A 14,921-nucleotide genomic window follows, 5' to 3' on the forward strand; every position below is an offset into this window, starting at 1 on the left:
AAATAACTCTACAAAATTTACATAAAATATAATCAAGAACAAAATTGTTAAATAACACTTAAAAACATTCTATATATCTAACATTGTATCTAAAATATATCATTCTTATATCTATATTATATTTATATCTTATTTATATCTATATTTTATTTATATCTAAACTTACATCTTTCTTATATGTATCCATCATTCTTATGTCTAAGAAATAAGAACAAAAATTGTAATTCACAGAATTCTCAATCCAAAACATAATTACGCTGTCTTACATCAACCAGCACAAATATTTAACATTTAAAAAAAAGCACCTCAAAGAGCCCACAAATAATTCTCAAATAATATGAATCCAAAATGACAAATTTTGCTAACCTCCATAGTTTACATACATAAAACCAGTTTGAATCTAATAAAAAACACTACGAAATTTATATAAATTGAAATCGAGAAGAAAATTCGGAAATAACACTTAAAAACGTTCTATATTCTTATATCTATCATTTAATCTTAAATCTATCTTTCTTATATCTATATCTTATTTACTTTATATCTTATCTTCATCTTATTTATATCTATACTTTATATCTTTTCTATAGCTTATTTATATTTATATCTTATCTTCATCTTATTTATATCTATACTTTATATCTTTTCTATAGCTTATTATATTTATATCTTATATCCATCTTTTATCTATCTATCATTCTTATGTCTAAAAAATTAAAACAAAAATTGTAACTTACAGAATTCACTGTCCAACAAGTTATTACGCAGTTTCACATCAACCAGCACAAATATTTGACATTTAGTAAAAGCACCTCAAAGATTCAGCAACCAATTCTCAAATATTATAAATTCAGAATGACAAATTTTGCTAACTCCCATAGTTTACATACATAAAACCAGTGGGCATCTAATAAAATACACTACAAAATTTACATAAAATATAATCGAGAAAAAAAAATTGGGAAATAGCGATTAAAGCATTCTATATTCTTATATCTATCATTTTATCTGAAATCTATCTTTCCTATATACATAACTAATGTACTTTATATCTTATTTTTATCTTATTTATATCTTATTTATATCTTTAATTTATATCTTTTCTATATTTTATTTATATCTATATTTTATATACATCTTTTATCTATCTATTATTCTTATGTCTAAAATATTAAAACAAAAATTGTAACTTACGGAATTCACTATCCAAAAAGTAATTACGCAGTTTCACATCAACCAGCACAAATATTTGACATTTAAAAAAAGTACCTCAAAGAGCCCGCAACCAATTCTCAAACAATATAAATCCAAAATGACAAACTTTGTTAACTCCCATAGTTTACATACATAAAACCCAGTTTGCATCTAAATTAGCGCAACCAATTCTGGAATCACACAACCTGTTAGCTCAAGTGGGATTAAAGCAGGAAGATGGGACAAAACAGGAAATTACCTGCATACAGGTGTAACTTCAAACCGCGACTTTTTTTCTTATACTTCGAAGGTCAAACCACGAAAAGATGTGTTAGTCGTAGATACTATAAACACACGCACGTTGATACAGCTAACACATTAGTTCATCTGACATCTCAAACCACCTACATGAAGTCAGCCTACAGAAAAAAGCAATCTTATGCTGATTACGAACTTAATGAGTGCTAAGAAAAAATATCTGGAATTTTATTTAAATTTAACCTCTTCTCGATTAGCAGCATATGAAATAAGTAGGTAAATTCAATAATAAATTTCAAAGAATGCACGGATGGGTGAAGATGTTTATAGATACATTAAAATATTATTCTGATTTCTCTGCTATTAAATAACAGTTTTGTTAGCGTGAAAGTTATGAGACGTGAAAATGTTATGAAAATTATAATAACATCTTGCATGGTTAGCTTCTTGGAACGTTTATCGACCTCTTGAAATAATTCTCATTATTTTAATATTTTGTGTTTTGATATCATTATTATCAATCAGAATTTTTTGAACTGGTTAAAAATTTTATTTCATTATCTTTCAGAGTTCGTTGATATGTATCAATGAAGGAGCATTGTTGATAAAGCAGGTAACTGACATTTTAAAGCGAAATAACCGGTCTCCATATGGGTATGTTTAACCCTTTCGAAGGCCGAGGTAAATATATTTACCACCAATTTTTAAAAACCCATAGTAAGCATTTTACCACATTTAATTTAGGTTTCCATTTGTTAATAACTTCAGCTTTCTTGAAGTGCGTTTGAATTAAATTATTAGTTTAAGAAAACGTATAAAAGTATAAGTTTGTAGCATTTAAAAAATTTATTTTATAAATAACGAAAAATAAAAGTCAATAAGCTCCTAATAGGCCATGGAAAATATACTTACAACTAAAAAAATGGCATTAAAATGTAGATTTTTTTTATAAACTAAATGAGTTTTTTTTCTTATATCAATTACTATTCTTATATCAATTTCAATTCCAAAAATACTTTAATATACCTTTAGTAGAATTAAATAGCCCATTAAAGGGTTAATGCAAGAGAATTGTTTTGCTTTCCCTTTACTTTAAACATAACTAATCCACACTAGTTTTGAGTATGCTTGCATGATTTTTATTTCAAGTTAGTGGTAAATAAAATAAGGCAAATAATAATTATAAATCAATAATGCCACTCTAAAAATGTTTCCTACCTAGTTCATTGCAAATTATTTATGTTTTTTTTCCCTCCAAAAATCTCGAATTTTTCCAACTATTACAATTTGCTCACCAATTTTTTGAAATGTGAAAATGGTTTTTTTTATTATATATATATNATATATATATATTTTAATAACAAACAGTTTTAATAAATTGGTACAGAATTAAGTAGTAAAACTTGCAGAATAAGGATAATTACGCCCACTCTTTAGAAGTGTCACCACGAAGACAACTGCAACAAAATTGCATTTTATGACATTTACTTTTAATTTTTGATACGTTGAGATGGGATAATTACTTAAAAGGAAAAATACTAAACTAAAAATAATTTGAATTTCGTTACCAATAGAAAATAGTTTTTTATAAATTGGAGTAAGTTATTGTAATTGATAAAAAAAAGGAACAGATAATAGCGAAAAGGCAAGAAAGGATCGAATAGTAGTTCAGACAGAATTAAAACTCTGGGAAGTAAAGATAATCTTTCTATCCTTTAGATTATAAGAAGATAAACTAATAAAGATACCATGCCTCCCTGAAAGTGCAATAAAAATACAAAGGAAGAAAAAATTTATCAATCGCAGCTCATTTGAAGGTGTGTGGATGCATTAAATGTTTAAAATAAATAAATATCATCATAAACCATAGTAGCAGTAGTTATGTACAGTGCGCAAAAATAAGCAGAACACCCTGAGTAACTTTTGATGTAATGACCGGATCTTCATGTTCTAGGACTCATTTTTAATGGTTTAAAAGTGACCTCAAATATGCTAAATAATTAGTGTTGACAACATTTTAAGTTACGAAATCAGACACATAAGCGTACCTTCTCTGAATAAACATATCTTATTTTCTACGGATATCTTATTATCTCCGGATTTGGATTTTTGACTCCCAAAATGTAGGGGGTAGCCGCAATCTGGGAAATATGGTCCCGATAGTTCGGTCAGGAGAGGGGTTCAAAGTTTGGACCCCTAAATGTTAATTTTACTTTTTACGCATTTCGCCTTACCTCGCAAGCTTTTGAAGCGAATTGAAAACCTTTTGCACACAATTGAAAAATTCGTTTATTCAAAGATAATTCCATGCAAAAAATATTTTTTAGTAAATATTTATTATTTTTAAATATTGTATTTATATATGGTCGAGACAAACTTGTATTGTAGGGTACACAAATTTTTGCCTCATTTCAAGGAATATAATTTTAAATGGCAAAAAATCAAAATTTCAGCACAATCGGTTGAACAGGTCTTGAGAAATTGAATTTCAAAAAAGTCAGATACTTAAAATTCGATTTCTCAGGAACTATTCGACTGATTTTGCTCTAATTTTTTATTTTTCCATTAAAATTATGATCGTTAAAATGAAGCTAAAATTTTTAAACCTTACAATTCAACATTTTATCGATCAAAATTAAATAAAATAATAAAAAATCATAAATAATTTCTAAAATTTTTTTTAATGGAGTTATCTTCGGATAAACGATTTTTATAATTGTGTGCAAGCATTTTTCATTCCCCTCGGAAAGTTCTCGAGATATAACGAAATGCGCAAAGAGTAAAATTAACTTTAAGGGTTCCAAACTTACGAGTGCTCTCCTGACCAAACTATTGGAACCATATTTCCCAAATTGTGGTCACCCCCTATAGTTTGTGAGTCAAAAATCGGAATCCGTCGAAATAAAGATATGTTTATTCAGAGAAAGTACGTTTTTGTGTCTGATTCCATAACTTAAAACGTCGTCTGTACTAATTAATTAACATATTTGAGGTCACCCCCTCAAACCAATAAGATTAAGACCTAGAACGTGAAGATCCGTTTATTATATCAAAAGTTATTCAGGGTGGTGCGTTTTTTTGCGCACATTTCAAGTTGTACTAGAGCTATGCAATCAGCTATTGTCTAGGAAACATCCCTCGGGATGATCGGGAAACCATGCCATCATAATTTTGATCTTCTGCAGAGAAGATGGGCTCCTACGCTGGCTGATCAAAGTGATCACTCACTAATAGCTGCCAGTGATACTTGAGTTGTGTGATTTAGTAGAAATTACGTCTGAAGAGCAATCCACAGTGAGATTTATCATGAACGTATATAATTTTTTTCAAAGATGAAACGAGCACGATTATTTTGAGCTAACTTGTATTTTCATAGTTAACAGCGCATTTTTGTTAAGTTGTTGTAATAACTAATTTTTTTTTTTTTTAAAAAAGCTAATTTTTTTTAAAAAGCTAATTTTTTTGAAAAACTAATTAAAAAAACTAATTTAGTAACTAATTTTTTTGATTATTTTTTAATAAAGTTGCTTGGAAAACTGATTTAAAAAAATAATTATTTATATTTTAATACAGCTGTTTTAATAACTAAATACATAAAAAAACATTTTGATTAATTTTTAGATATTCGTTTTGATAATTAATTGCATAAAATCATTTTGATAAACAGTTTCAAAGGTAATTTGGATAACTAATTTCATAAAAATCATTTCTATTAATTGTTTAGAAAATTTGCCTAGATAACTAATTTTATAAAAATCATTTTGATTAATTAACCTTTTTGAAGGCCGTGGTAAGTACACTTACCACCACGTTTTACCACTTTTAATTTAGGTTTCCATTTTTCAATAACTTCAGCTTTCTTGAAGTGAGTTTGAATAAAATTGGTAACCATTTGTCACTTTTAAAAAACGTATAAAAGTTGTAAAATACTTAATTCCTTTCGAAGTTTGTAGTATTTAAGGAATTTATTTTATAAATGAAGATAAATAAAAGTCAGTAAGTTCCTAATAGGTCATGTTAAATATATTTACCACCAAAAAAATGTCATTTTTATAAACTAAATGAGTTTTTTTTAAATTTCAATTACTGTTCTTAAAACAATTTCAATTCCAAAAATACTTTAATTTACTTTTACTAGAAATAAAGGGTCCATTAAAGGGTAAATTTTCAAAAACCATAATAAACTCAAATATATTGCTGTGCCTTTAAAGTCATCTGAATGTCAAATAAAATATAATAAAATAAAATTTAAAGAAAGAAAAACAATTTCATTTCAATAAAGATTATTTTTATTCACTTTCGTTATCTTTTAAAAATATAGTAGGAGGAAACTCTGTAATTTTACCAACTTAAGATAACAATGTTAGTAAATGTTTTTCTAAAGTTACAAAGGCAATTAAATGTGGATGATTTATAATTATGATTATAAGATCTATTATTACAGGTAAATTACATGTTCATTGAAATTCACTCAACTGCTTCAAGAAGCTTCATTGTTTAAAAGTTCAAGGCAATAGTAATTAAAAAGGCATTATTTATTAGCCTTGACTGTAACTGTTTCAATTATTTTAATTATGGTTTTATTGTAAATTTTGTGAAATAAAAGCTATAAATCACAATTAAAGAAAGGAATCTGATGATACTTTAATTTATTCTTATTTAATTATGTCGAAATACATCACTCCAAAAATTAAAATTAAAATATACTTACTCCAAACAAATACTCAAGTTCCTCTAACAAAATCTAGACAGGAATAACCATCATTCATTTCAATTTAATAAATTGTATAGGTTAATGGTAAACATTAACCCCTTGGGGACGAGTGATTCACAAAAGCATTCATACAAAATCAGAACCAGGATGAAAATAAATAAAAAACGGTAGCTTAAATGTAAGCGTTGCTAATTTGACAGACTTACTTTGCTGTTATTTTAATTATTGTTAGTTTAATCCAGTGTTTCCCAAAGTGTGGTACGCGTACCCTCAAGGGTACGGGTACAGTTTAGCGGGGGTATGCGTTCGAATGCGAAACATCTTACAGCAAACGATAATTTCAAAAAATTTCATTTAGAAACAAAGCTAGCCATGAAAATTTGCGATTACGTATTTTTCTATTGGGTATTTTTTCCAAAGTTAACAGTTAATAATTAGTAGTGTCAACAGCCAGTTATGATTTTTAACTTTGGTGCAATTTTTTTATAGTAAAAAAGACATTAATTTATTAATTAGTGGTACACAGCGTTACGAAAAATTTAGAAAGGGTACACAAAAGTCATAAGTTTGGGCAACACTCGTTTAATCATATATATAATCAATGTTAGTTCAAAGTATAACTAAATAATTTTATTTTGAACTAAAGTAATGGTGAATTAAATAAATCAAACAATTATGACCCCGCCCGCAAATAAACTGCTAAAGAACTACTTTGGTTACCAGTTTTATCTTTACCCTGATTGATACGGTTTTATGCTGGCGCGTATTTGTGACAGTCGGCGCGAAAGGGTTAAACAATGACACGCAATCTCAAAAAAAAATATTTAAAAATTTTGGCTATGTTTTTGTTTATTCATCAGTTATAAAAATCGCAGGGACACATAACACAATTGTGGCTACCAAAAATATTAAGGGCAAAATATGTGATTTTACCCATATCAACCTTTCTTGGCATAAAAAATTTTGATTGAATTTAAGACAGGCGACATATTAGCAACTGCTCCCGTTGATCGTGCTTTCTACGCAAAGAGATATACTTGAGCTCAATGTTGCTTAAAAAACAGTGGTTGCTACAAAATAGTTTACGTCCATAAACAAATAGCAGGAATGCCAACTGTTCCGTTTTCTGAAAAAGTTTTCATAAATTGGTGGCTAATAAAATAGTTAAACTTGTAGACTAAAGATAATTTTGCCTACTTTTTAAAACAGTCACTTCGCGATAATTGCAACAAAACTGTATTTCATATGATACTTTGAATTCATGGTGTGCAGTCGGGGGAAAATGAATAAAAAGGAAAAATGTTAAGCTGAAAATACCTTAAATTTCGTTACCTCTAGAAAATAATATTTCATCAAACGGAGCAAGTTGGCAATACTGAAATACTTTAACCCTTTAATGGACCATTTATTTATAGTAAAGGTAAATTAAAGTATTTTTGGAATTGAAATTGATATAAGAATAGTAATTGATATAAGAAAAAAAAACTTATTTAGCTTATTAAAAATTTATCTAAATTTTAATGCCATTTTTAGGGGGTGGTAAGTATTTTTACCATGACCTATTAGAAACGTATTGGTTTTTGGATTTCGTTATTTATAAAACAAGTTTTATAAATGCTACAAACTTCAAAAAGAATTTTGTATTTCATAACTTTTATACGTTTTCTTAAACTAACAAATGGCTACCAATTTTATTCAAACGCACTTCAAGAAAGCTGAAGTTATTAACAAATGGAAACCTAAATTAAAAGTGGTAAAAAAGCTCACCATGGACTTTAAAAATTGGTGGTAAGTATAATTACTACGGCCTCAGAAAGAGTTAAACCAACTGAAATTTTTCTTCTTGGGCGCAGATAAATTTTTAAGAGTTTAGTCAACTAAAGATCTTGTAGCCACAATCTTTGTAGTTAATGGCAACCACTTTTTACTTTTTGGGAAGAGAAAAAACCGCCCCTTCTAAAATAACGATAGAAGCAAATTATCAAACGCATAATTTCGTCTTTGAAAATAAAAAGTTATTACTGACGTTATGTTCCATTTTTAGAATTGTCCATAAAAAAGCTGCCACATTTTTAAAAATACCCCTTAGTGAACAGGAACATTGAAGATTTAAATTTGAGATTAATAACATTAAAATGGCTTCGCACAAAAAATGGAAAGGAACAGTTTTATATCCAAAAACAAAAACCATAAGAGTTAAAATAATTTTTCCTTTCCCCTGGTGTAGTGGTACACTTAAGAACTGTGCCAAAACACTAGTTGGTGATAGGATTTGTGTTTCTCTAAGAAATGTTTCTTGATGATAAAACGACCTTCTCCATTGCACGCAAACCTTCCGTTTTGCGATGTTGTCACGATATAATTTCGTTCTGATATATCAATCATTTATTCTATCTTAAGCTCTTCAAAGTATTATTTCATACTGCTTTTATGGTCTGATTAAATGGCTATACTGCATTGATTAAGATTTGAAATATGCTGCTTTTTTTGTAAGATCACTCATCATTTATTAATGCGATCGGAATTTCAGTTACATGATTAAATGTATGAGTTCCTTAAAAAGAAATCAAAACATTCCTTTGTACTGTTTCTCGAAATAAAAAACGGGAAACCTTGAAAAACTTTTGATCTAATGATTGGATCTTCGAGTTCTAGTACTCAATCTTAATGGTTTGAAGGGGTGACATCAAATATGCTAATTAATTAGTGCAGACGATATTTCAAGTTACAAAACTGACACAAAAGCGTACTTTCTCTGAATGAACATGCCTTTTTTTGGACGAATTCGGATTTTAGACCCCCAAAATGTAGGTGGTAACCACAATCTGGATAATGTGGTCCCAATAGTCTGGTCAGAAGTCGGTCCAAAGTTTTGACCCCAAATATATATATATATATATATTTGGGGTCAAAACTNATTTTGATAATACAGTCAAATCCCGTTATAGTGAACATGGTTTATAGGGAACTACCGGATATAGTGAACCAAAAGACGAGACGAAATTGGATTCTGTGAACTTTTTTTCAGTCTTTGACTGATTTTTTTTTTCTTCATTTTTTGGTAATTTTGAAATTTTTACATAAAATACAAATACCGATTTATAAAACCATCTATTTATTGGAATGTAGCCACAAGCATTTTTTCTTGTTTGCTTCTTCTGTCTCAGTTTCCGATCCCTAAATTTTTTGTCCGCAAGACGAAGAGTACATTTTTCGTTACTATATATTGTTTTTTTAATCACTTTTGTAATTCTTTTTATTGGTCATTTATTTAAATGATGTGTAATAAAAGGGAGCAGTTCGGAAAAATTAGTTCAAATTGTCTGCAGTAAGGATACAGTGAACCCCCGGTTATAGTGAACCGAAATTTCGGTCCCTTGAAATTTCACTATAGCGGGGTTGACTGTATATGTAAACATACAGTCAATATGCAATATATATATATATATATTGCATATTTCGCCATACCTTGACTTTTTAAGAGAATTGAAAAATTTTTGCACATAATTATGAAATTCATTTATTCAAAGATATTTCATGCAAAAATAGCTTTTAGTAATTATTTATTATTTTTTATTAATTTATTTAGTAGTATTCAAAAGACAAATGAATTGAAAGGCATACAATTTTTACATCATTTTAAGGAATGTAATTTTATATGGTAGAATACAAAATTTGAACGAATTCGGACGAATAGTTCCTAAAAAATAGAACTTTAAAAATGCGACATTTTCAAAATTCGATTTCTCAGGAATTCTATTCAGCAGATTTAGCTCAAATTTTGTATTCTGATATTTAAAATTACATTCTTCAAAATGGTGTAAAAATTATATACCATTTAATTTAAAATTTCCGATTAATATCAAATAAAATAATTGAAAAAATATTTGCTAAGAGTTATATTTTGCATGGAATTTATCTATGGATAAACGAATTTTATAATTGCGTGCAAAAATTTTTCAGTTCGCCTAAAGAGTTCTCGAAATATGGTAAAATATGCAAAAGTAAATTTACGATTAAGGGGTCCAAAATTTAGACCCCTTTCCTGATCAAACTGTAGGGATCATATTTCCTAGACTATGGCTACCCCGTATATATTTCAGAATACGCTCAGAAATCCGAATCCGTCGAAAAAAGGCATATATATAGAGAGAAAGTACGTTTTTGTGTCTGATTTCGTGTCTGCAACAAAATATCGTCTGCACTTATTAATTAGCCTATTAGAAGTCAACCATTCGAACCATTAAACCAACAAGAATTAATCATTTGATCAAAAGTTATTCAGGGTGGTCCGTTTTTTATTTTGTGCTCTGTGAGTCTCTGTTGTCTTCGTTTTTACCCTGTCGATGACACTTTAGTTTTAGTATTAACCCTTTTGTTTCGTTTTAACTTTTTCGTAATATAATTAAAGTTAATAATAAAAAATCATGCACCTCTCATAAAGCGTAAGAACAAGAAAAAAATAAACAATGCCTATATTTAATTACAATATGATCAAAAAAGAATAAAATAAAATTAAAAATGCTTCAAAATAAAAGAAAATTTGTGTTATTTTTCTTACTCTTCAAGTTATTAAATATATAATAAATTTGTATAAAATAAATTTTCATAAAATAAATTCATATAAAATAAATCCATATAAAATAAATTTAAATAAAGTAAATTCATATAAAATAAATTCATATAAAATTTGGGATAAAGTTCTTTATAACAAGCGATAAATTTGGAACTCTACAGAGGAATATGATAAAGATTAATAAAAAAAACATCCACCTCTTATGATGCGCTGAAAGTAGAAAAAATAAACACTGCCTGTATTTAGTTACAATATACTCAAAATAGTATTGAGCATAATAAAAAAGTTTCAAAATAAAAGAAAAAATGTGTTATTTTTCCCACTTCAAACTAGTAAATATAAAGTAAATTTATATAAAATATGGGACAAAAGTTCATTGCAACAAACGATTAATTTGGAGGGCTATATCTGAATATAATAAAAGTTGATAAAAAAAAAAACATGCACTTATCATAATGAACGAAAATGAATAAAACAAAATAAAATTGTTTCAAAATAAAAGAAAATTTATGTTATTTTTCTTTTTTCGAGCTATTAAATATAAAATAAATGTAGATTAAATAAATTCATAAAAATCGATTCATATAAATTAAATTCATATAAAATATGGGATAAAAGATTCTTATAACAAGCGATAAATTGGGATACAATAAAGGTAAATAAAAAAAAAACCTGCACCTCTTACAATGCACTGAAAGGAAGAAAAAAATAAACGCAGTGTATATTTAGTTACAATATGCTCAAAATAGAATAGAACATAATAAAAATGTTTCAAAATAAAGAGAAATTTTTGTGATTTTTCTTACTTCAAACTAGTAAATATAAAATAAATTTATATAAAATGAAGGAAAAAAGCTCTTTACGACGAACGATAAATTCGGAGCACAATGTTTGAATGTAATGAAGGATATTAAAAAAAAACTTGCACCTCTTATAAAGAGTAAAAGGGAGAAAAAAAAAACACTGCCTTTATTTAAATAGATTGTAATCAAAATAGAATGTAATCAAAATAGAATAAAACAAAATGAAAATGCCTCAAAATAAAAAAATAATTTGTGTTACTTTTCTTACTTCAAGCTAGTGAATATAAAATAAATTTATACTAAATATGGGATAAAAGTTCCAAAAAGCAAAGATAAATTCGGAGCACTACATTTGAATATAATTAAAGTTAATAAAAAAACACATACACCTCTTATAAAGCGTAGAAAATAGAAAAAATAATTATTGCTTATATTTAATTAAAATATGCTCAGAATAGAATATAAAGGAATAAAAGTGTTTCAAAATAAAAAAAATTTTTGTTATTTTTCTTACTTCAAACTAGTAAATTTTTTTTTAAAAAAATAATAAATAAGGGATAAAATTCTTTACAACGAACAATAAACTCGGAGCACTATATTTAAGTATAATGAAGGATATTAAAAAAAAAGACAAAAAATCATGCACCTCTTATAAAGCGTAAAAAGGAGAAAAAAATAAACATTGCCTTTACTCAAATAGAATATAATCAAAATAGAATCGAACGAAATAAAAATGTTTCTAAATAAAAGAATAATTTGTGTCATTTTTCGTACCTCAAATCAGCAAATATAAAAAAATTTATAAAAATTTATTTATAATAAATATACGATTTGTTCAAAGCAAAATATTTGAATAAGAAAACTAAAGAGAAAAATAAACACGCACCTGTTATAAAGTATAGAATCAAGCGAAACTCAACATCACTGTTATTTGACTGATTGACTTGCTACTAATCCATCTTTGTAAGCTTGTTCGAAGTTGGCTGCGAGTACTAGCGCATGCGCCTTTGACACAAAAAGAAACAAAAGATTTCGGGCTTAGATCAGAATGAGCTATTGTCATGAAAGGAAATAAACAGTGGAAAAAAGAGTGGGATTACGTATTAAAATGCTAAAAGTAATACATTTTTGGAAGGCTAAAATTTATACGCTTAATTATCGCTTTTCTTAAAATCAATTCAATTATTCTTTCATTTCAAAATGGATAGCTATTGTTTCATAAATTTTATTTTCGAAGTCGTAATTTAACAAATCAATTAAAATGGTAAAAAATAACACATTTTTAGATTGCTAAATGTTTATACGATCGTTTATTTTCTTAAAATGATTCGATTGTTCTTTCCTTTCAAATGCGATAGCTATTGTTTCATAAATTCTATTTTCCAAATTGTAATTTAACGTATTATTTCATCACTGTGGTGTTTATTTTTAACCGTTTCTCTATTTCCCGATAATTTTTCAATCAGATGCCCCTTAAAAAGTAGTGTAATCACCGGAGGGAGCAAAAAAAGCACTAAATTAAAAAAATTGAAAAAGAAGAAAAAAAAAGTTAAAACGAGGTAGTTGCTAATAAAAATCTGAATCTAAATTAATATTTTAATGTAAAAGTAAGCGAGAACTCTTTAGTAAAAAATCATTATTTCCAACAAAGTATTCGTATTTTTTTCATAAATGTAAGTAATTTTTGAATTTCGATAATCTGACACTTAATTATTAAATTTGTTTTAAAAATTATAGTTTATTCTTTATAAACAGTTTTACTTTGGTCAAATATTTATTTGTTAAAAAATTAATTTCATAATAAAAAGTTATTTAAAGTTTTCTTGCAGATAAAGTGGTTATCTCACTTGGGTAGATGCTTAGGGCAGTGGCCACTTCGGTCCCCTCTGTGCCCACTATCTCATAATTCATAATAGTGTGAATTTTAACCACTAAAAATGAAATTAAAAAATTAAAAATCAATTAAATAAATTTTTCAAAAATTTGTTTTTTATATTTTTTAGAGCTCACAATGATTTCTTTAAGCAGAGACGACCTGGACTAGAAGTCAAGCACTTCATGGTAGATCAGTTTAACAAGGACCAATACCGAGCAACTTCGATTCTTTCCCTGGCTCATCAAAGTGGTCATGCACCCACTCACTGAATGCTACCAGTGATGCTTGATTTCGATGATCTACTGGACGCTTTTCTTGAGATTAGTCTATTGTATGATCCAATGTCAAATAATGAGATGTCAAAAATTTTTGTCTCTTAATTTCTTTTCATTGTCAACTTCTTAAATATTGTAATATCAAGAATAAATTTGTAGGTTGGAAATGTCAACGTTTACAGCTAATGTCAAATATTGGGTTGTTCGGAAAGTAATTTCGTTTTTTTCTTCTTAATGAAAATGAAAGACGATTTTCTTATAGAGAAAAATATTATTAAATTATATGTATATTGTCCATTCTAGTCCAATACTTTTTGCCATCTTTCTGGCAATAGCATGTTTCCCAGCTCATTAAAGTTTTGTTCTTTACCGGCAAGAAACTGATCCAGGTAACCTTTGACCTGCAAAATTTACATTTTATTTTATAACCGTCGTTGAACAGCCAACCCAATTTTAGGTTTGCGACTACTTACAACTCCGTAGCCTTGTAATTTTGAACCCAACAAAGAAGAATAGTAAATTTGCTTTCGTGGAGGACTTTTTGTTGGAACTAATCCGCATTTGCATTCCTAGGAGAGGAAAACCTCTCACGGTTAGCTCGGCGGCAAGGGGAATCTAACCCCTGATCCATCTACCACTGAGGACATTTTACGTCAGCACTGTGGTCGATGCAAGCCGGGTGCGGGTAGAATTCATATCAAACAGCCATTGCAGGGATTCGAACCCGGTGCACCTCATTGGAGGGCAAATGCTCTCTACCCTGAGAGATCATGGCTCTGACCTCATAATTTAAAGTAAAGGTAACACCATCTGAAATTTTTGTAGAGACTGGAACAAATGCTGTACCATACCCATGTAAACCATTTCTCGTCCACAATGATGATACGCTTCAAAAATGGATAATTTTCTTGATGTTTGAGAAGAAACTCACAGACGTCAAACACGACAGCGCAAATTTCGTTCCGTAAGAACATGGGGAACCTATATGTCGAGTTTTTGAGAATTAACCTAGACGTTTCAAATTATCATGAGCTGTCGAATTTGTTAAATTTAATGTCTCAACAACTCAGGAGTTGTTTATTCGCCAGTTTTCATCAATTGGTGCCGTTATTGTGTCTTAATCAGCCTAAACTGGCTTAGTGCACGTTAATCAAAATAATTCCGAATCGAAATTTTGCAAACCAGTTTTGGCACTGGCGTACTGTCAATACATCTATTTCATACA

At 28.1% G+C, this 14,921-nt stretch overlaps 1 protein-coding gene and 1 long non-coding RNA gene across 4 annotated transcripts in view; one reads left to right on the forward strand and one right to left on the reverse strand.

Moving 5' to 3' along the window:
• Window positions 1-12,551, reverse strand: part of LOC107450582 (probable cyclin-dependent serine/threonine-protein kinase DDB_G0292550) — a 45,157-nt gene extending 32,606 nt beyond the window's left edge. Inside the window, exon 1 of one of the 3 annotated variants that reach the window (XM_021148150.2) lies at window positions 12,432-12,551. The gene's annotated coding sequence lies outside the window, so the exon portion shown is untranslated. Of the gene's footprint in view, window positions 1-1,194; window positions 1,594-12,431 lie in introns of those variants that run through there. The other 2 variants (XM_071188111.1, XM_021148148.3) reach the window with 2 other exon arrangements.
• Window positions 1,547-13,859, forward strand: LOC139427205 (uncharacterized). The gene is made up of 3 exons (XR_011638343.1): window positions 1,547-1,728; window positions 2,021-2,133; window positions 13,549-13,859. It is a non-coding gene; the product is annotated as an uncharacterized lncRNA (long non-coding RNA).
• The last annotated feature ends 1,062 nt before the right edge of the window (window positions 13,860-14,921 follow it).

The sequence above is a fragment of the Parasteatoda tepidariorum genome, chromosome X2 (assembly GCF_043381705.1).
Source record: "Parasteatoda tepidariorum isolate YZ-2023 chromosome X2, CAS_Ptep_4.0, whole genome shotgun sequence".
Classification (NCBI taxonomy): Eukaryota; Metazoa; Arthropoda; class Arachnida; order Araneae; family Theridiidae; genus Parasteatoda; species Parasteatoda tepidariorum.